The 24,104-nt window shown below is 45.5% G+C and overlaps 1 protein-coding gene across 1 annotated transcript in view; it reads right to left on the bottom strand.

The window, feature by feature from the left end:
- ABAT (4-aminobutyrate aminotransferase) overlaps positions 1–20,408 on the bottom strand; it is a 126,844-nt gene extending 106,436 nt beyond the window's left edge. The window contains exon 1 of the mRNA XM_018570215.1: positions 20,341–20,408. The gene's annotated coding sequence lies outside the window, so the exon portion shown is untranslated. The remainder of the gene's footprint in view (positions 1–20,340) is intronic.
- Positions 20,409–24,104: the final 3,696 nt, after the last annotated feature.

Below are 24,104 nucleotides of genomic sequence, written 5' to 3'. Positions count from 1 at the left end.
AAATACAGTGCTGGCATGCAATATAAGAGGCATACAATACTGCAATGCTTGAGCCACATAGTGGTGGAGAACCAGGTGGTAGGTTTGCAGATAAAGTCTCTGTCTTAAGGTGCCCATACACCTTACGATTATCGTACGATAATCGTATGCGACCGACTTTTCGTACGACAATCGTAACGTGTGAATAGAGTGCCCGACCGATAGTACTGTACAATCGTACGACTTTTGACGGTCAAGCATGTTTGAAAACTTTGGTTGATCGTACGATGTTCGCATGGTTGGTGGCGTTTCCGTCCGTCAAAAGTCGTACGATTAACACTGCGCATGCGCAAACGAAAATAATTGCGGTCAATTACCGCAAGTCGTCCAGGTGTTTTTTTCTAACTACCGCTGATTGAACCTTGCGATAATCGGGGCAGGATGGGGCCGTCGTACGAAAATCGTACGACGGTTCGATCATCGGACGAAGAGTTTCGTCCGATAATCGTAAGGTGTATGGGCACCTTTAGTTATTTGCTAGCTATAGGTCCCTCAGTACTAAATTACCAATTTGTGATGACTACACATGTCCCAATCTGACTGTATAATCTACTTTAGATTTACTACAACTACGCAGCCCTTTGGATATAAAATGCATTTATTGTTTAGACAGCATTATCATGAAGTGGTTAACAAATTTTCATGGCTTTAAAATCAGACTGGAATGTGAGTAGTCAATTTCAGAGTTAATCTGTCACATTGATAACATTTACCAACCACTACAGAGTGTGTAAGAATCAATTTTAGACAAAAACAAAAAAATAAAATTACTGATAAATTTTGTTGATAAAATCTGGCAAAAAAAAATGTAACTCATGTGGCCAGCATTAGTCACCGATGTCCTCCCTACTGCCTCTGTCAGACAAACGAACACATTTGCAGCCCTGGCAAGATGACAAATAATGGCAAGGAAGAAATGCCAAAAGCAATGACACTGCATAATCCCATGCTGAAACATCAGGCCATTTTATCTTCCGATAGCCATGGTCTGATCAAAGTTGGATATGGGTTTCAACGTGGCCGAATTAAATATTAATATAATAATTTATTCAAGTTTTGCAAGGTCAGTAATAAAGTTGAAATACTACTTGGTAATACATTAAACCACATCACATGATCATTCATATTTATTAACCTTGCTCAAACTCAACAAGAAATGTTTTCATATTAAAAAAGAATTATGGGGTGAGAGAAAAACACTCATCCCCTTACTTCGACCTGTGACAAAGAAGTTTGCACAGGTCGGCTCTATTGATCAGGAAGTCAGCAAAAACACAATCGCCGATCGCTGACTTCCCGATCCCCTCCCTGCAGAGAGCGTTGACTGTCAGTCACCACCCCAGGCAAGGTTTGGCCTCCCTTTCTCTCTGTTTCTTCAGTGCTGACTGAAGGAACAGACTGGGGAGGGGGCGGGCACAGCTGGCTCTGCCTCTAGATAGACAATCAGCCAGCGGTGTGGATCTCGACAGTATTGTCGGGATCTGTCCCGACTGCGATGCTCTCAGCCTATAGTGGACAATAGCCTGCTATATACTGAGTTTTGGGTCACCGGAGAAGACAGTATATGTCCTCCCGTGACCCTGAGGAGAACGGTGGGCAAAAAAGGTTGCCCCATAATTCTCCTTTAACCCTTTCATGGCCACGGAAGTACCTAGTATGTCATTGGCAGCTCGGCCCTGTAAACAGACGGACTCTGTTTAACTTTCTAAAGCCGGCTGCCGGCTATACAATAGAAGCGATTCTGGCAGCTCAGCTGCCGCCAGATTGCTTCTATGGGCCAGCCCCTTCTGTGTTTCCCCGGGCTCTGCTGCCCCTCCTGCGGGCCCAGGGCCAACATGTTGGATGCCGGCAGGAAGCTGGGGAGGAGAGCGGCGAACTTCCATTCACCAATCTCCTCCCCGCCCTGAGCTACTGAAGCCGAGCAATAAGCTATTGAAGTGCAGACTGCACTTTAAGCACTTGCTGACCGGTGTGTTAACACCCCCTTCCTGGCCAGGCCATTTTTCAGTGTTCAGCGCTGCAGTATTTGACTGACATTTATTCCGTTATGCAACGCTGTACTGAAATTAATTTTATACCATTTTTTGGGGACAGATAGAGCTTTCTTTTGGTGGTATTTAATCACCACTGGGTTGTTTTTTTTACTGTATAATAAAAAACGTACCGACATTTTTGAAAATAAACCTGTTCTCCCTACGTTATGTTATAAAACATTTATTATTACCCAATTTTTTGGTAAAATATAAAAGACGGGGTCACGCTTTAAAATTGCGCGCACCAGTTAAAGCGCAAAAACCTACCACTCAAAATTGACCATAGCCGACGCTTTAAAAGCTTTTACCGCTCATCAGTTTAGTGTTATCAGTGATTGATGACCCTAGAATTATTGCTCTCATTCCGACGTTCGCGGCGATATGTAACATGTGCGGCGCAATGGATGTAATCGCCATTTTCGCACGTAGGCGGGCTTGACACATGTTTGCGTGTGCGTGCGGGGGACTTTTTTAACATTTTTTTTATTGCTTTGATATGTGATTTTTAATTTTTTTGTGACTTACATTTTTTTAAACCTTTTTTTTTTTTCACTGAACTTTATTGCTATCACATAGGGAGCAAACAAGCTCCCTATGTGATAGCCAATTTGCAGTGACAGATCCTCTTTATGGAGACATCAGGGGTCTTTAAGACCCCCAGAGAAGCTGATGAAGCAGAGACCTGCTTCACCAGCTTCTCTCCGGTTTCTGTACCGGAGAGTGACACTGAATGCAGGCAGTGATGTAATACACATCACTGCCTGCATTCAGAAGAGGAGATCAAACGGAGCTCGTGTACTGAGCTCCGTTTGATCTCCGGCCGCAGAGCTGCTGTGCTGATCCCGGGATCACACTGGGAACAGCGGAGCCCGGGATCGCCAGCAGTGGCGGCGACGGAGGGGGAGCACACACCCGACCACATATTACAAACGATTGGGCGTCTCTACAGACGCCCAAACGCTTGTATGTAAACAGCCATCGCTGGCTGTATACATTCAAAGCCGGTTTCCCACTCGTGCCTGCCGCCTAGCGAGTAGTTTTTATGTACATTTAGCCCGCACTGGCAGTAAGAGCGCTAGCCCTAGATGCCACTTAAGCATGCTGCATTCATGTGTGAACTTAAATTAACACCAATGAAAAGATGAAAAAAATGATTGCATAAGTTATATACCCCTTTAAATCAGCATTAAACATGTGCTTCTTTGGCACTGATTACAGCCTTGAGTCTGAATGGATAGATCTGCACTAATGCATCTAAATACTACTCACCTAAAAATGTTACATTAGTTTTTAATCTACTAGGGGACCAATCGCATATAGCACTTGGCACCATTCAAGCAGCGTGGTTGGACAGTTTAATTACCTCTGCCTGAACATGCTGCTAGCAAGGAGATGCAGTTTTGAGTTACAATGAACAGATGGTAAGTCACTTGCACTTCAATATAGCTTCCAGTCAATCTATTTATTGACTAAATGGTGCAACATTTCCATACAACGTTTCGGAACCAAAGAGGTCCCTTCATCAGGCAAATAGAAAGTTTTGAGTTACAGCGCCAGTCTTTGGCAGCAGAGGCCGCTCTGGAGACCAGCGCTGCTATTTATAAAAGATTACTCAGTGCAGCGTGCTATGAGCTATCTGCCAGGCCGTGCTGGTCCCGGGCCGCACCGGGCACAGCGGATCTCGGGACTGGCAACGGCAATGACAGCTGCTCCTATACAAGCGGTCGGGCATCTCTAGAGACACCCGATTGCTTGAATATAAAGCTCCCGGCCGGTCTTTTAATTACAATGGCTGGCAGGGAAGCTACTCCTCCGGCTCCGTCGTCCTTTCGTCGCAGACGAACGAGAGGACGAGCGGATTTTTCAAGCCCTGAACATAGGTAATTGAAGATTTTGATAACAAGCTCATATCAAGAGGCAAAGTGTAAGCATTTCCATATAATATAGATGGGCAAAGTATATAATACACATGGATAAAATAGAATTATTACTACAGATGTTACCCAATGCAAAAATGTGAATAGAAGAAAATGGAGAAGAGGAAAGGAAAGGTAATGAAGAGAAGAAAAAGAGAAACCGTACTACCTGCCCGACTAAGTGGGTTCCGTAGGAGACAGAGGCAGAGAGACCATGTTAGGGGAACTAGGAGTGCTCGATCTGGGACCTGCATTGTGGCTCTGTGCAGGGAGATCGGAGGGAGCTCAGTACATGATCTCACTCTGATCTCCTCCCTGTTCTGTGAATGCAGTAAGTGATGTTTATTACATTATGTCCGCATTCAGCTGTCATTCTCCGGCTACAGAAGCCGGAGAGAAGCAGATCTCTGCTTTATCAGCTTATTTGGAGGTCCCTAGGTGACATTATGGGTCTTTGAGACCCCCTGATGTCTCCATAAAGAGGACCTGTCACTGTAATTTGATATCACATAGGGGGCTTCTTATCCCCCTATGTGATAACAATAAAGTTAAATGTTAAAAAAGTAAAATAAATAATAATGTAAAAAAAAAAGGCACAAAAAAAAACCCTTTTTTTTAAGGGGTACCAGTAGGAAGGCCACATTCTCGCTGGGGAGGCCCCGGGGGTGACAGGCTGCACATACTAAGGTAAGGTAACCTTACCTCACGAGGCCAGCTTCCTGATTGGCCAGCTTCCCGACCAATCAAGAAGCCGGGCAGCGCGTCATAATACGCTGCCCGGCTTCCTGATTGGCCGGGAAGCCGGCTCCAAGTGATGAGAGAGCATGGAGCCGCTTCCCAACCCATCGGGAAATCGGGCAGCGTGTAATGACGCGCTGCCCGGCTTCCCGATACCCGAAGTACTCGTGCTAGGCATCGGAGCATACGAGTACTCGCCCAAATACTCGGAAACGGCACCGATATCGAGACTAGTATCGATGCATCCCTACTATTTACCCGACGTGACCCCGTCTTCTATATTTTACCAAAAAATTGTGTAATAATAAATGTTTCCTAACATAATAAAGGGAAAACTGTTTATTTTTTTCATACTTTTTTTCGTTATATAGTAAAAAATAAAACCCCCAGTGGTGATTAAATACCACCAAAAGAAAGCTCTATCGGTCCCCAAGAAATGGTATATAAATTTCAGTACAGCTTTGCATGTCGGAATAAATGTCAGTCAAAAGTAACGCAGCGCTGAATACTGAAAAATGGCCTGGACAGGAAGGGGGTGTAAACACCCCGGTCTTCAAGTGGTTAAGCAAGGAGGCAATTACTGCCAAAACATATAGATTTTAGTGCATTCTTAGTAAATATGAAAGAGGTTACAAATGGGTCTGTACATCTCCAACATGTTGATGGAATAGCAGGGTTAATGGAATGCAGAAGCTCCAGAGTATGGTACCAGTGAAACAATATCTTACATTGGTTCTCTTTATAAAGGGTGCAAATAGAAGTTTTAGTGGTGTTCCCCCATTACATTTCCCATTTAAAGCATGTATTTATGTTTGGGGACAGCATTTTTAAAAGTAGGTTGGCAGTGGCACCTTATGCATTTCTATGGCAAGTTGCATTTAAAGCAACACACTTGTAGCCCCCAAAAAATAAGAGGAGGCATTATATTTACCTATCTGGTGTTCCATGGCTACTGTCTTTGCTCCACTGCAAGACTGCAGCCTCCACAGGACTCTTTAACATGCAACACTTCACAGAGTGTCAGTTGACTGTGCCCCCCTTCCCAGTTTGTGACACAAGATTACTACAGAACACAGCAGTGAAGTAGAGGTTGGCGGATAGAACCACATCATACAACAGGGGACACAGGCATCAAGAACTCCTGGAGGTGTTGAATGCAGAGAATAAGGACACAAGCTGCTGCACATCAACAGTATGAAGACAGGAGACTGGGCCACCGGATAGGCAAGTAAAATACCTTTTCTTTTGGCCAACAACAGTTTGCTTTAATGTCCAATACTACCCTGGGCAAAAACAATTGCATGGATGCCCCAAAGCTACTTAAAATAGAAAAAAAAAACAGCTCTGTCAGCTATTCTTATCAGCTCCTGGTAGGATCTTAGCTTGACTGGTCATTATCTGCTGCAAGTAATAAAAAACGAATTTCATGTTATACTACCCTTATACAAAGTATATCATTATATTAACCAAAAAACACATAAACTGCTACAAGGGTATTTTTAAAGTAAATACTTTGGGCCACAGTTCAGTCCACATTGATAATAAACTCACTCGTCTGTACAACCACTTCTTTCAGGCATTACGCTAAGTGCTTTTAAGCTGAAGGGTACAAGTATGACATCAAAAGAATCAGTTAAGCTGTGGACACTATACCGTTAAACACGCATGTTGAGCAATAATAAACCTAATACATTGCAGTATACAGATCATATACCCTTGTGAGAAAATGTTTGTGAATCCTTTGACATTTCTTGGGTTTATGCATAAAATGGGTGCTGAAATGTAATTCATTCTCATCAAATCATAAATACAACTCTGTTTAACAGTTACATTGCTTATCATTACTGCCCAATAAAACATTTCACATTTTAAACTGTTATATGTAGTAAGTAGAGGGTAACTGTCTAGTGTAAAAATGTGATTTTCTTCAAATAAAATAGTACCCTTGTCCTGACTCATAAAAAAAAATGTATGTGCATTAGTGTGCAACAATGCCATTCATTCTTAACCTCCCTGGCGGTATGATTAACTCAGTATTTTTTCCCTTTTGAATTTCTTGCCGATTCCGCCCCGCTGCAATGCCGGCACTCGCAGGGAAGGAACGCGGAAGATGCCCAAGTGTGGCTCGGGGTTACCGTTTTTGGTAGAAAAATGTATCCCCGAGCCACACTCGGAATTACTGCCAGGAGGGTTAATGCCACCCCAATGTACCTCACCAACATACCCATGTTGGGCTGGCTTAACGCATTGCACATTAAAAGGAGAACTGAGGTGAGTGCTTTTCACTCACCTCATAGTTCTAGCCGACCTGTGACAATGAGACTGTCACAGGTCGGCTCAGTAGATCGGGAGGTGAGCGAACACATACCGAGTTCGCTCGCCTCTCGATCCTGTCACGGCTCTCTGCCGTGACAGGGGGAGGGGCTGGATTCCCCTCTCCCAGCTCCGATCTGCCAGCGCTGACTGGCGGAACGGACGGGGGAGGGGGCGGGTACAGCTGGCTCTGCCTCTAGATAGGCAGAGCCAGCTGTCACTCACGCAGCTGGGCGGATCCCGTCATCTACGTCGGGATCCGCTCCGGCTGCGGCGTCTCAGTATACCGCGAGCTGTAGCTCGCGGTATACTGAGCTTAGGGTAACGGGAGGACGCTAGTTTGTGTCCTCCCGTTACCCTAAGGAGAACTATGGGGAAAAACACTGACCCCATAGTTCTCTTTTAACACTTGCACATTATGCCAGGCATTAATGCATTGCAACAGTGTGAATCCTTACTAAAAGGTATGCAAACATTTTATTTCCTTGTAGCTAGTCTTTAAATAATGTGCATGTCAATAGGTATAGACTGACTGCATTTATTATGCATTAGGGTGCTGAACAATGTAGTAAAATCTGCAATTATTATTAAATGCCTGCTTCGACCCATTGTGTTTGGCATGTCTACAACATACATTCATGTGAAAAACCCTAGGGATATTGTTGACTTTTTCAACATATTTGAACAGGAAAATATTAGATATTCATTAAAACAGTGCCTACATATAAAATTGGCATGTTGCATTCAATCTTATAACCTACAGCTTTGTCATGTTGAAAAAGTACACAACTATATTTACCACCACTTCAAATTCATGAAATCAGAATGAGGTGTTCCAGATAAGGTGCCAGACGATTAGAACCTCCTTAGGGAGTATGCAGCAGTAAACTGACTTAGTTAAACCTCAGATTTCTAGGGTCCTGTGTTCTCTTTGGTATGACGTGTGTTGTGTCATCATGCTAAGTTCGCAAGAACTCTTTATGGCTCTAAAAAAAGAATGCTTATGTATCTTGCTATGTGGAATATAACATGGGTGCAAAAATTGAAAAAAGGGCCTCAGTCATGAAGGGGTTAAAAAGATAATTTGGAATCAATCATTCCACTGTTAGGATAATACTCTACAAGTGGAGCAAATGACAGCTAATTTGTCCTGGACAGGCCATCCTAGCTAATGCAGACCAAGAGCTAACCATCTGATGCAAAAAGAAGTCCCCCAAAACCCTAACCCTACCAGCAGGAAGCTTTTGTGCATATAGGTAAAGAGCAGGCGTTCTGAAATAATGTGCTGTGGACTAAACGTTTGGCCACAGTAACAGCCCATTCACACTTTTGCCATTCTTGTGCCTTATTATGCAAAAGCCCACTCATTATGAATAGATTGTCATTGCAAAATAACGGACACAAAAAAAAAAACCCAAACATCACATCCCTGTCTGCTTCAAACCCAGCAATACACTGAGGCAACAACTGGTTCACCCAGAATACCCAACGTCAAAACACAAGATGAACAACATTGTGTATGCAGCCCAGTGTAGTGAGGAGTGCTCAGAATTGTAGGTCAGTGAAACAAAAACAGCAGCTACACCAGCTTATGGCACAGCATAGAAGAGCAAAACTCTCTGGTAAGGATTCGGCAGTATACCTACATCTAATGGAAAAAGGTCACTCCTTTGAAGACAGTCAAGTACGCATTCTAGACAGGGAGCAGGACTGGTTTATGAGAGGTGTGATAGAGGCCATTTATGTAAAGATGTTGAAACCAAGCTTGAATAGAGGTGGGAGGGGGGAGAGACATCTACCGTCTGCCACATACAATGCTGTTTTAACACCTCTCTCTGGGCAGGTTAATAACACTACCTAAACTCCAATTATGCTAATGCCATCAACACCTGCTTGTGACTAAAGGGTGCCATACACTTTACAACCCTCGCAAGACTTTGTCTTGTGAGGGTTTTAAAGTAATTTAAAAAAACGTACGATCTGCCCATCTTGGACAGGCGGATCGTACTTGAGATCATCGCAAGCCCGCCCCCTTGGGGGGTGGGCTTCCAATGACTGCAATGAGGGGCGGGCTTCCGATGACTGCAAACGGGCAGTGTGCGCATGCGCACAACGGCCCGTTCGGCAGTTGTCGAACAAGCAGGCACGGTTGTCGAACAAGTAGAAACGGTCACACGCCTTCCATACACTTTGTGATTATCATGCGATCGCGGGATTTCCCGCGATTCTCGTACGATAATCGTACAGTGTATGGGCACCTTTACAGATTATGTGGATTGGAATGACATTTACCCTATTTACTCCCAGAGAATTATTTGTACAAGTCATTCTGAATTGAGAAAGCTGGTTAGATGATTAGTGAAACGTCTTCAAGAAAAATACAGCAAGTCCAGTTGCCTTGACTTATTTTTTACAAATATACCATGACCTGGATGAATGAGAACCTTCACAGACCTACAGTACATATGAAATGTTGTGGGAGGATTTGAAACAGGTAGTTCATGCAAGAAAACGCCAATAGCAGGGGTATGGAAACATTAAAAAAATAAAAACCTGTCCAAGGATCAAATTTGGGGCAATCTACTTATCCCTCATGACAATCTACTTGTCGTGAAACAAAAAATAATTTGAACCCAAACTGAATCTGACCGTGCGAAGAAGCACTTCTCACTGGTCAGCGCGGTCAGGTGACCAGCAATTTGCGAGCGAAATTCAAAATCCATGGCACAGGACTGCAATAGATAGCAGTATGGGGTACAGGAAGTACACCCATACTGGCAGAGGAGAAGGACCGTTCACCGAAAGGTAAGTATAGTGGTGGGGGAGAGGGGGACAGATTTGAGTGGGTAATTCCATTTTTCCAAATTACTTGGGAAAGTGAACTTAGCCTTTAAAGCATATATCAAAACTGTAGCAGTTGCCCATGGCAACCAATCAGCATCTCTCTTCAGTTTGCTCAGGTAAGATTTGAAAATGAGACATAGAAGCTTATTGGTTGCAGTGCAAATCTTCTCCAGGATTTATCTGCTCCAGTTTTGATAAATTCCCCTCATTGTGTGTGTTAGAGAACACTGCCTGGCTACCACAATATGGCACACAGTGGAATGGGGGCAGCACTCAGCACGCACACACATACATACACACACACAATGCCCTACGCATGCGTTTATTCGCATGTAGAAGGCGAGAGCGGTGAGTTTGGTTTTAATTTTTATTCATATTATTTATTACACGTTTTGTTTTCACTTAACTTTATTACTATCACATTGGGGACAACAAGCTCCTGTGTGATAGCATTTGGAGGGGACAGGTTCTCTTTATGAAGCCTGCCCTCCAATACAGGAGTTCGAGCTCCTGTCTCACTGTTCACACAGAGCAGACCAGAGAACAGACATTCTCCACTCTGCTCCCCATCCTGAAGTACTTTGCCATGGTCCCGGGTGCCCCAGAGGAGCGAGGAACCCCAAAAACCATGGTGGGGAGGGAGATACCAGCTGTACATCCGTCCAAATCACTTGTACAAAACAGCTGCCCTGCTCTACATTTAACCCTGCTGCTTACCCGCAGCAGGGCCAAATGTAGAGGGGGAAAACAACACCTACCCAACGCCCGGAACTGCATGTTCCTGGCGTCAGGCGATAGGAATTCCGCACCCTTGAAATAGGAAGGAAATTTGAAAGGAGGAATGGTTAAAAAATTTACTAAGTTAGGCCTCATTCACACACAACGCAAGCAAAAATGGTATATTGTGTATTGTCAGGGACCCAGGGGGGCCGTTCCTCACCAGGCTCGCCGGCAAGGGGGACGGGCTCCTCCTCCTCCTGGCAGGGCATCTGGCGCTGGTGTGGCCGGTGCGCATGCGCGAGTCGCGCGCCGGGTGCGCGGTACGCAAGCCGCGCGCGCATGCCCGGAAGCGCGCGCGTAGTGCGCCTGCGCCATCCCACATTCCAGGTGCTACTCAGGCTGGGGGAGGACTCCAGCATTCACCAACTGCCGTTGGCTTTGCGATTGGCTCCTGACTGGGGAAGCTTCCTGGTTGCCCTGGCAGCCAGGGGGCGGCCCTGGGTTCCCTGTGTATATAAAGCTGGTCAGAGCCTTGACTCATTGCTGAGTTATTCTACCTCATGGTGAACACCCAGCTCCCTCCTGTGAACCTGTTTATTGATCTGACTTCCCGGCTACCGACCCTTTCGCCTGACCCTTCGCCTACGACTGCCTGCTACGACCCGGAACTGGACTTAACCACTCTATTTGGATTACCCTTTTGTACTGCGATTTTGGACATATTTCGTCCCTGCCAAAGGGTTCCACTCCCGGCCCATTTTCTCGGCCTGACATGTATATACGCGTCTATGCGGGTATATACGAGCGTCCATGCGCGTATATACTAGCGTTAAGGCATGTATATAGGAGCGTATATGCGTGCACTATTTGTATTCCCAGAATGCATCATTCCTAAAGGAAATTTTAATGAACTGTACGCGCAAACATGCGTATGCGCGAAGAATACGCAGAACTACGCTGCCCGGACGCATCTCAGTTCCATTCTGTTTTTGCGCATTTTTACGCTACGCAAATATACGGCTCCTTACGCGGCTATGTGTATGGAGCCATTTATTTGCATATGGTACAATACGCACGTACGCGCGGTAGTGTGAATGAGGCCTTAATGTCAGTGTTCCTTGTGTTTTATTCAAGTATATCACTTTTATCTGTACGCACTGTTTGCATGAAGATCTAATGTTTGCTTGTTTAAATATGCTGAAAAAGTCAACCTATTTTCATGGAGTGTACTTCATCACATGACTGTGTTTCAAGAATATATTAAAAATAGAGTTCACAAATGGCTTGAAAGCAAAGAATGAATACTGTAGTAAATTTAGACCAGCAAAATGCACAATCTATGAAAGAGCTGCCGGTGCATTAGAACATAATCATCTGATTAGCTTCTTAGATGCAGCTCACAATTGCAAATTATATCTGAAGAAATGGCATTCAGAAGACTTGTATGGTAAAAGAAAAACAATCTGGTTTAGCGGAACGGCCATTTATGTGGGCTGATGCTAAAAACTTCCCTGTATAAATTTAGAGACATAATAATACTCTTAGTGGAGATTTCCATCCAGAATTGTAGCCTAAGATATTATATCAAAAACACTCTTATCATACCAAAAAAATACAACTAGAATAGGCTATATTAATACTTCAATCATTTAAAATAATATAAACCCGACAGGGCCTTGCATGAATTGTCATTCTTGTTATCTATAACAATTAGTCTTCATCTAATGAAAACACACTTATAATCGATTATGTCGATTAGTTGTTGCAGCCCTAATTGCCAGAGTATATTTAAAAAAAAAAGTTTCCTTTGTCTACGTTTGAACATCTTGTATGCTACTCTAGTTCCAAATCTATTTTTAACATAGTCTTAAACCCAAAGCCATATTGTCCATCCTGTGTGATCTAATCTTCATGTCAACAAAATGTTGTCTGATCCATCTTCAAGCCAACACTTTGTTGGATACAATTACTATTATTTGTAACTTTTCAACCCATGCGTTCATTTCCCATCTTCCTTAGACAGCCAGTGGAACTGATCCTCTATGTGATAGCCTTTTAAAAGGACAGAACAAAAAACGTGCAGTTATACTTGAAGAAACTGCAACTAGAAGTGAGCTGTATATTTAAATGATCAGATTATGCAGCTTTGTCATTGTGTAACATTATCGACATTCCCAATTTCTTGGATCAGCCAACTTCTTGCATCAGAATGAAATCCTACGCAGCTTACACCAGCACACACATCTAATGTTTATGTTGCCATGTTATCTTCAATTTAAAAATGCTATGCTACCATGGCAACCAAAATCCAAGAGTATAGGTATCCAGAGAACTTGTGCATTTGCCGGAGGAGGGATTATGGCATCACTTAGAGAGTGAAGTCCAAATTCTGCCAACTCCATATTGCCAAGAATGAGATACGCAGCTGCAATTGAGACCTCTAAATTTCACCTGCTAATGTGCTGGCTAATCTGTTGCTTTGTAGCCAGAAAATTAAAAAGAGGCTACCCTTAGGCTACCCCCCACCACTACCCTTATACTTTTTTTCAGCCCAGATCTAGCAATCTTCTCTATGTGATCCCACTCCGAGCTGCGCAGCCTTTCCTCTGAGAATGGCTGCTGCACACAGGGCAAGCACAGAACAGTCCCACTCCCAGTGACCGCTGAAGGCCACCATGAATACAGCTTGCCCATATAACAGGTGGGAAGCACCTACAGGTGAAACTCGAATAATTAGAATATCGTGCAAAAGTAATTGCAGTAAGTGCTGCAAAACTGAGTACATATGCATGCTTGTACTTTTCAGACGTCCCATATAGTTCTATGTACAATCCTATTTTATTGTTGGGGAGGAGTAAGAGAGAAAAAAAAATAAGCCGAGTAACAGGTTCAGACTGTATGGCACCGCAAAGCACAATGGCTTGTACACTGCAGGGACACAAGTTAAACTGCAAGTTACTACAGCACAAAGGTAAATCATCACCTGGGGTGGTGGAATTAAAACGTAAGGGAGTTGATTGTGCAAAGTGTGGGAAGAATCCTAAAATACAGGAGGGGATCGCATAGGTTGGTATTCCATGATTATGAAGGGGTTTGCAAATTGCAATAACAAACTGGGTTACCAAATGCAACCAAAACAAAAACCCCTACATTCAATTTTCTAGCCGGTGTTAGAAAAATGAGAGCAGGGGTCTGTAGTGAGCCATTAGAAACTTGTATACGCTTTCAGGAAATAGCCCACTGTGTTTGGACAAAATAACTGTCAATCATTATTCTGTACGGCTCAACAAGCCAATTTAGAAATGTACTAAACATTTCATATAAATGGGGGGAAAAAAACAACTTACTTATAAACATAACCGTTTGCAGAAATGCTAACCAATAAGTGTTCCAAGGCATTTCTGGAATGAAAGTCTAAAGGTCAAAGGGCAAACCAGAATCACAGTGTGGATTACACATAGATTTCTAAGAAGTCTTATTGAGTTTAGATTAACCCAGGTCTCAGTCAGAATAACCCGCTACCTTAAATGCAGAATGTACAGGGCATGGGAATGAAACATTACATTAAGGTGGCATACAGTTCTATCAAGCATCATGTAATAGTTAACCTACAGCCAGCTGCTGGGGAAATGATGGCAGTCTGTCACAAACAGAAGTATGGGGAAGAATATTACAACTGCCCGGGATGAAGGGCTTAGTCCTAAGTGGGCAAACACCAGGCCCAACACTGTCACCTCATGAGATGAACATCATCATCAACCCTTTGTAACCACAGATACCATCCAGCTTATACAGTGTTCGACTCCCAGAATAATGGGGTGGTGTGGAAGCACAGGCAAGGCAGGTTTAAGTGGGTCCGGGGAAGGGTTAGTAAGATACTCTGTCACGTTGCCCCGAATGGGCAATGGGACAAAGTCTCTTTAAAAGGAGAACTATGAGGTGAGTGCTTTTCACTCACCTCATAGTTCTAGCCGACCTGTGATAATGAGACTGCCACAGGTGGGCTCAGTAGATCGGGAGGTGAGCGAACACATACCGGTGTTCGCTCATTTCTCGATCCTGTCACGGCTCTCTGCCGTGACAGGGGAGGGACTGGATTCCCCCTCCCCGCTCCGATCCTCCAGCGCTGACTGGCGGAACGGACGGGGGAGCGGGCGAGTACAGCTGACTCTGCCTCTATATTAGGCAGAGCCAGCTGTCACTCACGCAGCTGGGCGGATCCAGACATAATTGTCGGAATCCGCTTCAGCGTCTCAGTATACCGCGAGCCGTAGCTCGCGGTATACTGCGGCGTCTCAGTATACCACAAGCTGTAGCTCGTGGTATACTGAGCTTAGGGTGCTGGGAGGACGCTAGTTTGTGTCCTCCCGTTACCCTAAGGAGAACTATGGGGAAAAGCCCTAACCCCATAGTTCTCCTTTAACCACTTGGAGACCAGGGTGCTAAACCCCCTTTCTGTCCAGCCCATTTTTCAGTCATGCAATGCTGTACTTAAAAGAATTGTATATTATTTTTTTGGGACAGAGATTTGCTTTGGTGGTATTTAGTCACCACTGGGTTTTTGTATTTTTTATTATATAAAGGAAAAAACAGTTTTCCCTACGTTATGTTATAAAACATTTATTATTAGCCAATTTTCTGGGTAAAATATAAAAGATGGGGGTCACATCAGCTAAATAGAAGCCAAACATGTCAAGACTTAAAATTGTGTGCGCCTGTGGACGTGGGCTGGTCTCCGTCTGATCTCAGTCCAGAGAACCGTTGTGCCGGTTGCGGGCAGGCACGGGGGACAACAGAGCCCGGTATAGCGGAGAGGGGGGCGCACAATTCCCTACGCCATACAAGCTATCGGATGGCTCTATAGCCACCTGTGCGCTTGTATGTAACAGCCATTGCCAGCTGGTTAAAATGTTTACCATGCCCTGCGAGGGTAGGGGCGGGCAACCCACTGCCAAAAGCGTGCCGTCCGTTTAAATAAACGGTTAGATGAGAAGTACTTTAATCCATCAGGTAGCTACAAATGTATTTACAGTATTACCCCCTGTTGGCAGGAACGACAATTTAGACACTTTCACAAAATGTATATCATGGGTTTTTGTTTTTAGTCTGTGTTCAGGTTGGAATGGGGATGGATTTGTTGTACCATTTTAGCATATTAATGAAAAATCAGGGCCACCATTAAAGATCATGAAGGCCCCATACAATCTACCTGACAGGAATTCCAGTCATGTTTTATTGCAGTCGGAGGCCCTATTGTAGAGTCCTTGACTTCCTGCCTGGTAAAAAGGTTGTCCCCTGGACAATAAGTGTGGGGGAATCTCTCTAACAGCAAAGCAGACAGACGGAAGTAAAAATGCTATAAAAACCTTAGGGAGATTGTAATCGCACGCCAGTCTATTCCAACCAAAAGAAGAAAAAAAAAGAAGTTTTGCCAGAGTAGCTGGTAATGGTAAAAGGGAACAAGAAGAATGATTTGCTCTTTTTGAATAACAAGAAAAAAAGTGCATAATTTATCATCTGTTGTCAAGGTAAAAGGTGCACTTTAAGGGGTTCAGTTGAAACCTTTACCAAAATTCCTCCTCTAGGGACTGTAGGTGCACAGCTGTACTTTTAGAAACCCTCCTGAAGTATGCAGATCAGAGCCAGATCATCTACAAAGCAACCTAGGCACGAGTCTAGGACCTGGTGGATGTCTAGGGGACCCAATACAACCTTCATGGTCCTGAAGAAAACAGTTGGTCAAAGCTATGCACTTCTGTCTCTGCACAAAAGAGGATGTAGTTGAAGACAGTTGGAGCTATACAGTATAGAAAATGCAAATGGGGGCAGCGTCTATGTTTCCATTGCAATCCATATCAATTTCAGCTAAAGAGTTGGGGCTGGCCAAAGCTGCTATCTTGCATAGGGTCCTATTCTGCTGCAACCAGGACAGCCATCAGAAATTTTGGGGCCCCTTACACAGCTTTAGGCCAAGCCCCCCCCCACCCCGCTGGATGCAGGGCTTAGTGACGCGCTGGACGCAGGGCTTAGTGACACGCTGGAGAGTGACCCTGCAGAGCACACCATAGATGCTGCACAGCCCATCTGAGACTGTCTATGGTGGGCTCTGAAGGGGTCTCTAACGTGACGTCACTTCCGGCCAGTCCGACATCAGACGAGGAGCGTCGCTGATGGGGCACTAGCTTGTCTCAAAGCTGCTGGAGTGGCAATGCTGGGGCCCTGCGCTGCTAGGGCCAGGCCTCCGCCTCCTTGCCCTTTATCGTCGGCCGATAGTCATGTAAGGGACCGGGCCCCCCAGGCTGCCCGGGCCCCGTACATGAGTATCGGCCGTACCCCCCCTGATGGCTGCAACTGTCTCAGGTGTGAAGGGTGCCTTCTCCAGGCTGCATGTCTCAGCTCGTTCCATAGATGTTTGATAGGATTCAGATCAGGGCTCATACAAGACCACTTCAGAATGTTTTGTTATCAGCCATTTTTTTGGTGCTGTTAGCTGTGTGTTGTGGGCCATTATCCCGTTGGAGAACCAATGACCTCCAATTGAGACAAAGCATTCTGACACTGGGCAGTACATTTTGCTCCAGAATTCCCTTAGAGTACGGAGATTTAATTGTGCCTTGCATAGATTCATAGCACCCCATTTCATTTGCAGCAAATCAGCCCCAAGACATACCTGAGCCTCCTCCATGTTTTTTTTTCTATCACAGCTTGTCTTTAAAATCTGTAAACATAGAGCTGGTGTGACTTGCCAAAAAGCTACAAATAAGTCTCATCTGTCCAAAGCACATTCTCCCAGAAGCAATTAGGCTCGTCAATATGCATTTTAGTACATTCCAGTCTGGCTTTTTTATTATTTTCTTTTAACAGTTGAGTGCTCCTTAGTCTACTTTCTTTGATCCTACTGTCACTCAAAAAGTGACACATGCTGTGATTAGACACTGATGTACACTATCTTGACCTTGGACTTCAGCTTGTATCTCTTTGAAAGTTTGACTTGGTTATTTGTCTACCATTCCCACTATTCTTCTGTTTAATCTGGGGTCGATTTTCCTCTTGCAGTCACGTCCAGGGAAGTTGGCTATACGCCAATGGATCTTACATTTCCTATGAATATTTGCAACTGTAGTCACAGGAACATCAAGCTGCTTGGAGATGGTGTTATAGGCAGTCATCCCACTGACCACAACTGTAAGGGGAGGCAGTCTTCCCACTGACCACAACTGTAAGGGGGGCATTCTTCCCACTGTGCACAACTGTAAAGGGAGGCAGTCTTCCCACTGACCACTACTGTAAAGGGGAGGCAGTCTTCCCACTGACCACTACTGTAAAGGGGAGGCAGTCTTCCCACTGACCACTACTGTAAAGGGGAGGCAGTCTTCCCACTGACCACTACTGTAAAGGGGAGGCAGTCTTCCCACTGACCACTACTGTAAAGGGGAGGCAGTCTTCCCACTGACCACTACTGTAAAGGGGAGGCAGTCTTCCCACTGACCACTACTGTAAAGGGGAGGCAGTCTTCCCACTGACCACTACTGTAAAGGGGAGGCAGTCTTCCCACTGACCACTACTGTAAGGGGGGGGCAGTCTTCCCACTGACCACAACTGTAAGGGGGGTGGGCAGTCTTCCCACTGACCACAACTGTAAGGGGAGGCAGTCTTCCCACTGTGCACAACTGTAAGGGGAGGCAGTCTTCCCACTGTGCACAACTGTAAGGGGGGCAATCTTCCCGCTGGCCACTACTGTAAGGGGGGGGGGCATTCTACCCACTGACCACTACTGTTAGGGGGGGCATTCTTCCCATTGACCACAACTGTAAAGGGGAGGCAGTCTTCCCACTGACCACAACTGCAGGGGGAGGCAGTCTTCCCACTGACCACAACTGCAGGGGGAGGCAGTCTTCACACTGACCACAACTGGAAGGGGGAGGCAGTCTTCACACTGACCACAACTGTAAGGGGAGGCAGTCTTCCCACTGACCACTAGTGTAAGGGGAGGCAGTCTTCCCACTGACCACAACTGCAAGGGGAGGCAGTCTTCCCATTGACCACAACTGTAAGGGGAGGCAGTCACTGACCACAACTGTAAGGGGGGGCATTCTTCCCATTGACCACAACTGTAAAGGGGAGGCAGTCTTCCCACCGACCACTAGTGTAAGGGGAGGCAGTCTTCCCACCGACCACTAGTGTAAGGGGAGGCAGTCTTCCCACCGACCACTAGTGTAAGGGGAGGCAGTCTTCCCACCGACCACTAGTGTAAGGGGAGGCAGTCTTCCCACCGACCACTAGTGTAAGGGGAGGCAGTCTTCCCACCGACCACTAGTGTAAGGGGAGGCAGTCTTCCCACCGACCACTAGTGTAAGGGGAGGCAGTCTTCCCACCGACCACTAGTGTAAGGGGAGGCAGTCACTGACCACAACTGTAAGGGGAGGCAATCTTCCCACTGACCACTACTGTGAGGGGGGGCAGTCTTCCCACTGACCACTACTGTAAGGGGGGCATTCTTCCCACTGACCACAACTGTAAGGGGGGGGGGGCATTCTTCCTGTTGACCACTACTGTAAGGGGGGCATTCTTCCCACTGACCACTACTGTGAGGGGGGGCAGTCTTCCCACTGACCACTACTGTAAGGGGGGCATTCTTCCCACTGACCACAACTGTAAGGGGGGGGGGGCATTCTTCCTGTTGACCACTACTGTAAGGGGGGCATTCTTCCCACTGACCACTACTGTGAGGGGGGGCAGTCTTCCCACTGACCACTACTGTAAGGGGGGCATTCTTCCCACTGACCACAACTGTAAGGGGGGGGGGGCATTCTTCCTGTTGACCACTACTGTAAGGGGGGCATTCTTCCCACTGACCACTACTGTGAGGGGGGGCAGTCTTCCCACTGACCACTACTGTAAGGGGGGCATTCTTCCCACTGACCACAACTGTAAGGGGGGGGGGGCATTCTTCCTGTTGACCACTACTGTAAGGGGGGCATTCTTCCCACTGACCACTACTGTGAGGGGGGGCAGTCTTCCCACTGACCACAACGGTAAGGGTTGTTCTTCTCCCTGAATTGTAGGGGAGTTTTCTACCCCCTGGCAAGAATTGTAAGGGCATTCTTCACAGTGACCCCCTGAGAGGAATCGCAAGGAACATTCTTCGCGATGATGGCCAAGGGGATTTTCACAGGGGACCTAAAATTAATTTCAAGGGTTCCTTTGGGGTAGGAAGGTTGAGCAAGGCTGGTATACAGTCTACCATCTACAGTCATAGTTACTACAATGATGTCACAAAAACACAACTGATTTACCTGAATGTGACCTTTATTACATGCATGATAGCTGCGTCTCCCAGAATCAAATCCTGCTGCCCAATAATGTACCATCAAGCTTACTACACCGATCATAAACAAGATGAGCAGAAGCACTGACGGCTTTCCCCTCCAGTAATCATGTCAAGGACACCGATCATACAGCACGGACAATCCTGAGGATCCATCCGTATACAAGCACACAGCTGTACAGACAATCTATATGATGGAGTCAGGCATCAGCTTTCTCCGAGACCTCCTGCACATCACAATGGATACCCATAGCACACAATATGGGAGCACTTCATACATCTCTTCTATATCTAGAATGACAGCGTGTAAGGTCCGCTATTGATCACACCTCCTCGTTGGCTTTTATCACCCTGCATGTAACGGTTCCTGAACACTGCTGTAACCAGAGACCAGGAATACAGCTCTCACCTCGTCAGCTTGCGGCCCTTCAGCTGCCCGGGCAGCGCTATTCCTGTAACGTCAAGTCAAACGTAGAAAACGACACCGGGAGCTCACAGCTGTTTGCAGCGCCGTAGTAATGTCTGAACGAAAGCATCCCCGGTATCCCTTTAGACGTGTGCGCCCCTCCCCTTCTGGCCACTGGGTGGCGCCAACCTCTACTGCACATACAGTATATGTTCACCAGATCAGCTTTCTTCAGAAGCTGAAGTGCTGGTTGGATGGAGGCAGGCAAAGATGCCCATACACATGGACATGGGCGCATTCACAATTGGAAAGTTATACCCATACAAACTCTGGTACCAGCGTTTATGGCGTACCACCGGGTACAGCGTTTTCTGTTCATACATATCTATGGACAGAAAAGCGCAGCAGTTGCGACTCTCAGGCACCACAAATAATCCTGTATTTGCTCCCAAATACGTCCATGTGCATGAGCCAAGTTTAAGTGATATTAAAGTCAAAAGGTTTTTAAGCTATTATAAATGCTGATTAAATTACTTGCAATGAATGCTGTTTCTTGATGTTTTAAAGTTTTTAGCGTTCTGCAGAATCATCTGGTCCCATAAAGACTGGCCCTGATATCCTGTTTTAGGGTGGCTCCTTTCCCTTGCTGGGTCCTATGGAGCCACCGTTGCTAGTAAGCTGTGTGTGTCTCCACTTATATGCACTGCAAGGTAAGACACTCCTCTGCTCCTCCTTCCTCCCTCTCTAAGCTAGTAGCAGGGCAGCAGCTAGATTCTGTTCTTTCCCTTGTGATCTTGTACTGGACAGGAAGTTCAGGGATGCAGAGCTGAGAGGGTTGGAGCAGATGTTCAGAAACATGATGACTGTGTGTGCTTGGGCAAAAAAATGAAAGGAATACTTTGCTGATCATTGTATAGTTGTTTGGTTTGGATTCATTATTCAAAGTTTGCGAGTTCAATACTACTTTAAACTAGTAGAATTTTGTACAAACAGTTATATGAAAAAGCTCTTCCAAACATTCTCCAACGTTAGCAGAGACTTGACAAATGTTCTTCAAACTTTCCTTTGATTTCAACATTGGAATTTTGGAATGAAGGGAGTTTCTTAATGAAAACCACTTTCACTGTTTTACTTTACTTCTAATTTTTCATCCAGCTCCTTCAATTTTCTTTGTCACTGCGGTTGAATCTGATTGTCAATTTCACCCCATGAACTATTATAAAAGCAAATGAACGTTTCCGAAAAGCACATTTTGTTGAACACGGGTCTAGTGGTGTGTGGTGGCAATTTTGGCTGATTGACAGGAATCAACCGAATTAATAAAGTCCTTCACATCTAGGAATGCAAGCACAGGATCCTACATGTTTGTTTTCAAGGCTGAAAAAGGGGAGGACAGCTGCTCTAGAGAACAGTTCTCTCAGGCGCAAAAACGCATGTGTCATACATTTACAGGCGCACACAAAAATGCATGTGTCCCACATTTGCAATCACGCACAACAACGCACGTGTCACACATTTACAGGCACACACAAAAACATGTCACACATTTACAGGCGCACACAAAGACACATGTGTCACAGTTACAGGCGCACACATTGAAGGCTAAGGGGCAAAACAATGCCTACTTATGCTACAAAAAAAGCTCATGTACTTTCTGAGTGTGGGGTGATGGAGTGTGAACAGGGACAATAAGAAAGCATGGGATTCTGCATGTTGAATGTAGTCAGGTGCAGTTGTTTTCTGTGTGCCCTTGCAGTGACTGTCATTGATCCAGTGCAGAAAAATGCTCGTCACCTCACATGAAAGAGCCCTAAGTCAGGGGAGGTGAGGAGACTGTATTACTTACCTAAACCCTTGTTCCAGCAGGCTCCTGCACTCTCCTCTTCTCCCTGGTGCTCTGGGGTGTCCCTCAATGTCATCCTGTACATTGTAGGGCTATTATTCCAGTACTGTATATGAAGGAGGCAGGCATGTGACTGCAGCCAGGAGCACCTTAGAGAGGAGACCTCTGTGACGGACCCCCGTACTCAGGATGAGTATGTCCGCCGCTGTCTTCTTCCTTGCTGAGGAGATATTGGAACCTGAAGATCTGTAGCTCCCAGTTTCCCCCAGTCACTAGCCAAGGCTCGAGTGTAGGGTAAACAAACTCTGATTTATTGAGCAACTGCACAAACTTATATACAGCAAGTGATGAAATCAGAATATAATCCCATCACATCCCCCCTCCCCTCCCAGACCATCGGTCTGCTCAACACCACAGGTGTCCACCTGCTAACGAACTCCAGACAGCCATGGCAAAGCCTGGCCAGAATGTCATTGTTCTGAGCTCCCTCAGAGAACAATGTGAGATAACGAGGGGTGGTGCTGATAGTCTTTCCATAACCAGGTCACACAGCATAACGCACTCAAACATAACTCAATACCAATACACATTTAACTTATAAACTGATCACCATGTCGTCACAACCTCATTGGACTGGTCACACAGATGAAGGGAGCCTGCTAGAGCAAGGACTATGTTAAGTATTACATCGTATCCCTCTCCCCCTAGAATTAAAGAACATTTAACTGATACAGTACAAGGACCCCCACTGCAAGGATAGTTTTTTTTTCTTGTCAGCCCAACTCCAGGCATATTTTTGTAAACTTTCCAGTAGGCCCCAGAAACAGTTAATTCATCCAAAACCTGTGTAATCACAAGGGGAGCGTAGCAGAACTAGTTCCAGGATTCCGGATCCAAATAGCAGATCTCCAAGGCAGCCACTAAACACACTGCCAGGTAGGGTTGGAAAAACAGGGACAAGTCAAAGAACAGCAACAAATAACAATAAAAAACTTGACACGTTTCGGAGCAATCCTCACTCCCTCTTCAAGAATACAAAGAATTACATGCAATGAGTTTAAATACATACAAATTGATCAGCAGCTTCTGAAACAACTGACCCTCCCGGAATCAAAGTGGATGTTCTGAATGATCAGACCCTGAGGGCCAGTTCACACCACATCCAGTGCGTTCCGGCATGGTTAGTGGCTGGATTGCATAATTGAAGCCTCCCGCGTTCTGGGGCAGGAGGGGGCATGGTGGTGCCATTCATGTCAATGGCAGAGCAGCCATGCCTCCCACCCACAGTGCAATCACCCGCACTAGAAAGTGTGGTAAAGCAATGCCCGCGGTCTGGTGCGGTGCAATCACAATCAATAGTGCATGCACTATACACGTGACTATTTTTTTTCAGCATCAGTGTGTCTTGCAGCACTCTTTACTGGTTATCCCAGACGTAACAGGTGCTCGTAATGACTGCGGATGTCGCCGCTCACATTAAAACTTGAATAAAGCTGTCACCAGCACGAAAAATTCCATGTCAGTGCAAATCTATTTTATTGATAGAAGTCACTCAAATGACAAGCACTTTCAGGGCCACGCAGGGTCCCCTTCATCTCTGAGCCTGATGAAGGGGACCCTGCGTGGCCCCGAAATCGCTTGTCATTTGAGTAACCTCTATCAAAAAAATGGATTTGCACTAGCATGGAATTCTCGTGCTATGTGATAGCAATAAAGTGTGATACCAAAAAAAGTAGTCACATATAAAAATAAAATAAAAAATAAAACAAACACAATTTTTTTAAATAAATTCCCCCGCCCCTACATACTCACACAAATATGCGTCAGATGCGCCTACATGCGAAAATGACGATTGTGCCAACCCAGAAGGCTGAGGAGATACTATGACTGCAGGACCTCAGTTGGGTAAAGACTGAATAGGAAG

This window comes from Nanorana parkeri, unplaced genomic scaffold (assembly GCF_000935625.1).
Source record: "Nanorana parkeri isolate BGI_ZX_2015 unplaced genomic scaffold, ASM93562v1 scaffold1479, whole genome shotgun sequence".
Classification (NCBI taxonomy): domain Eukaryota; kingdom Metazoa; phylum Chordata; class Amphibia; order Anura; family Dicroglossidae; genus Nanorana; species Nanorana parkeri.
Note: the sequence above shows the minus strand (reverse complement) of the source record. Positions and strands in the feature narration are given on the sequence as shown.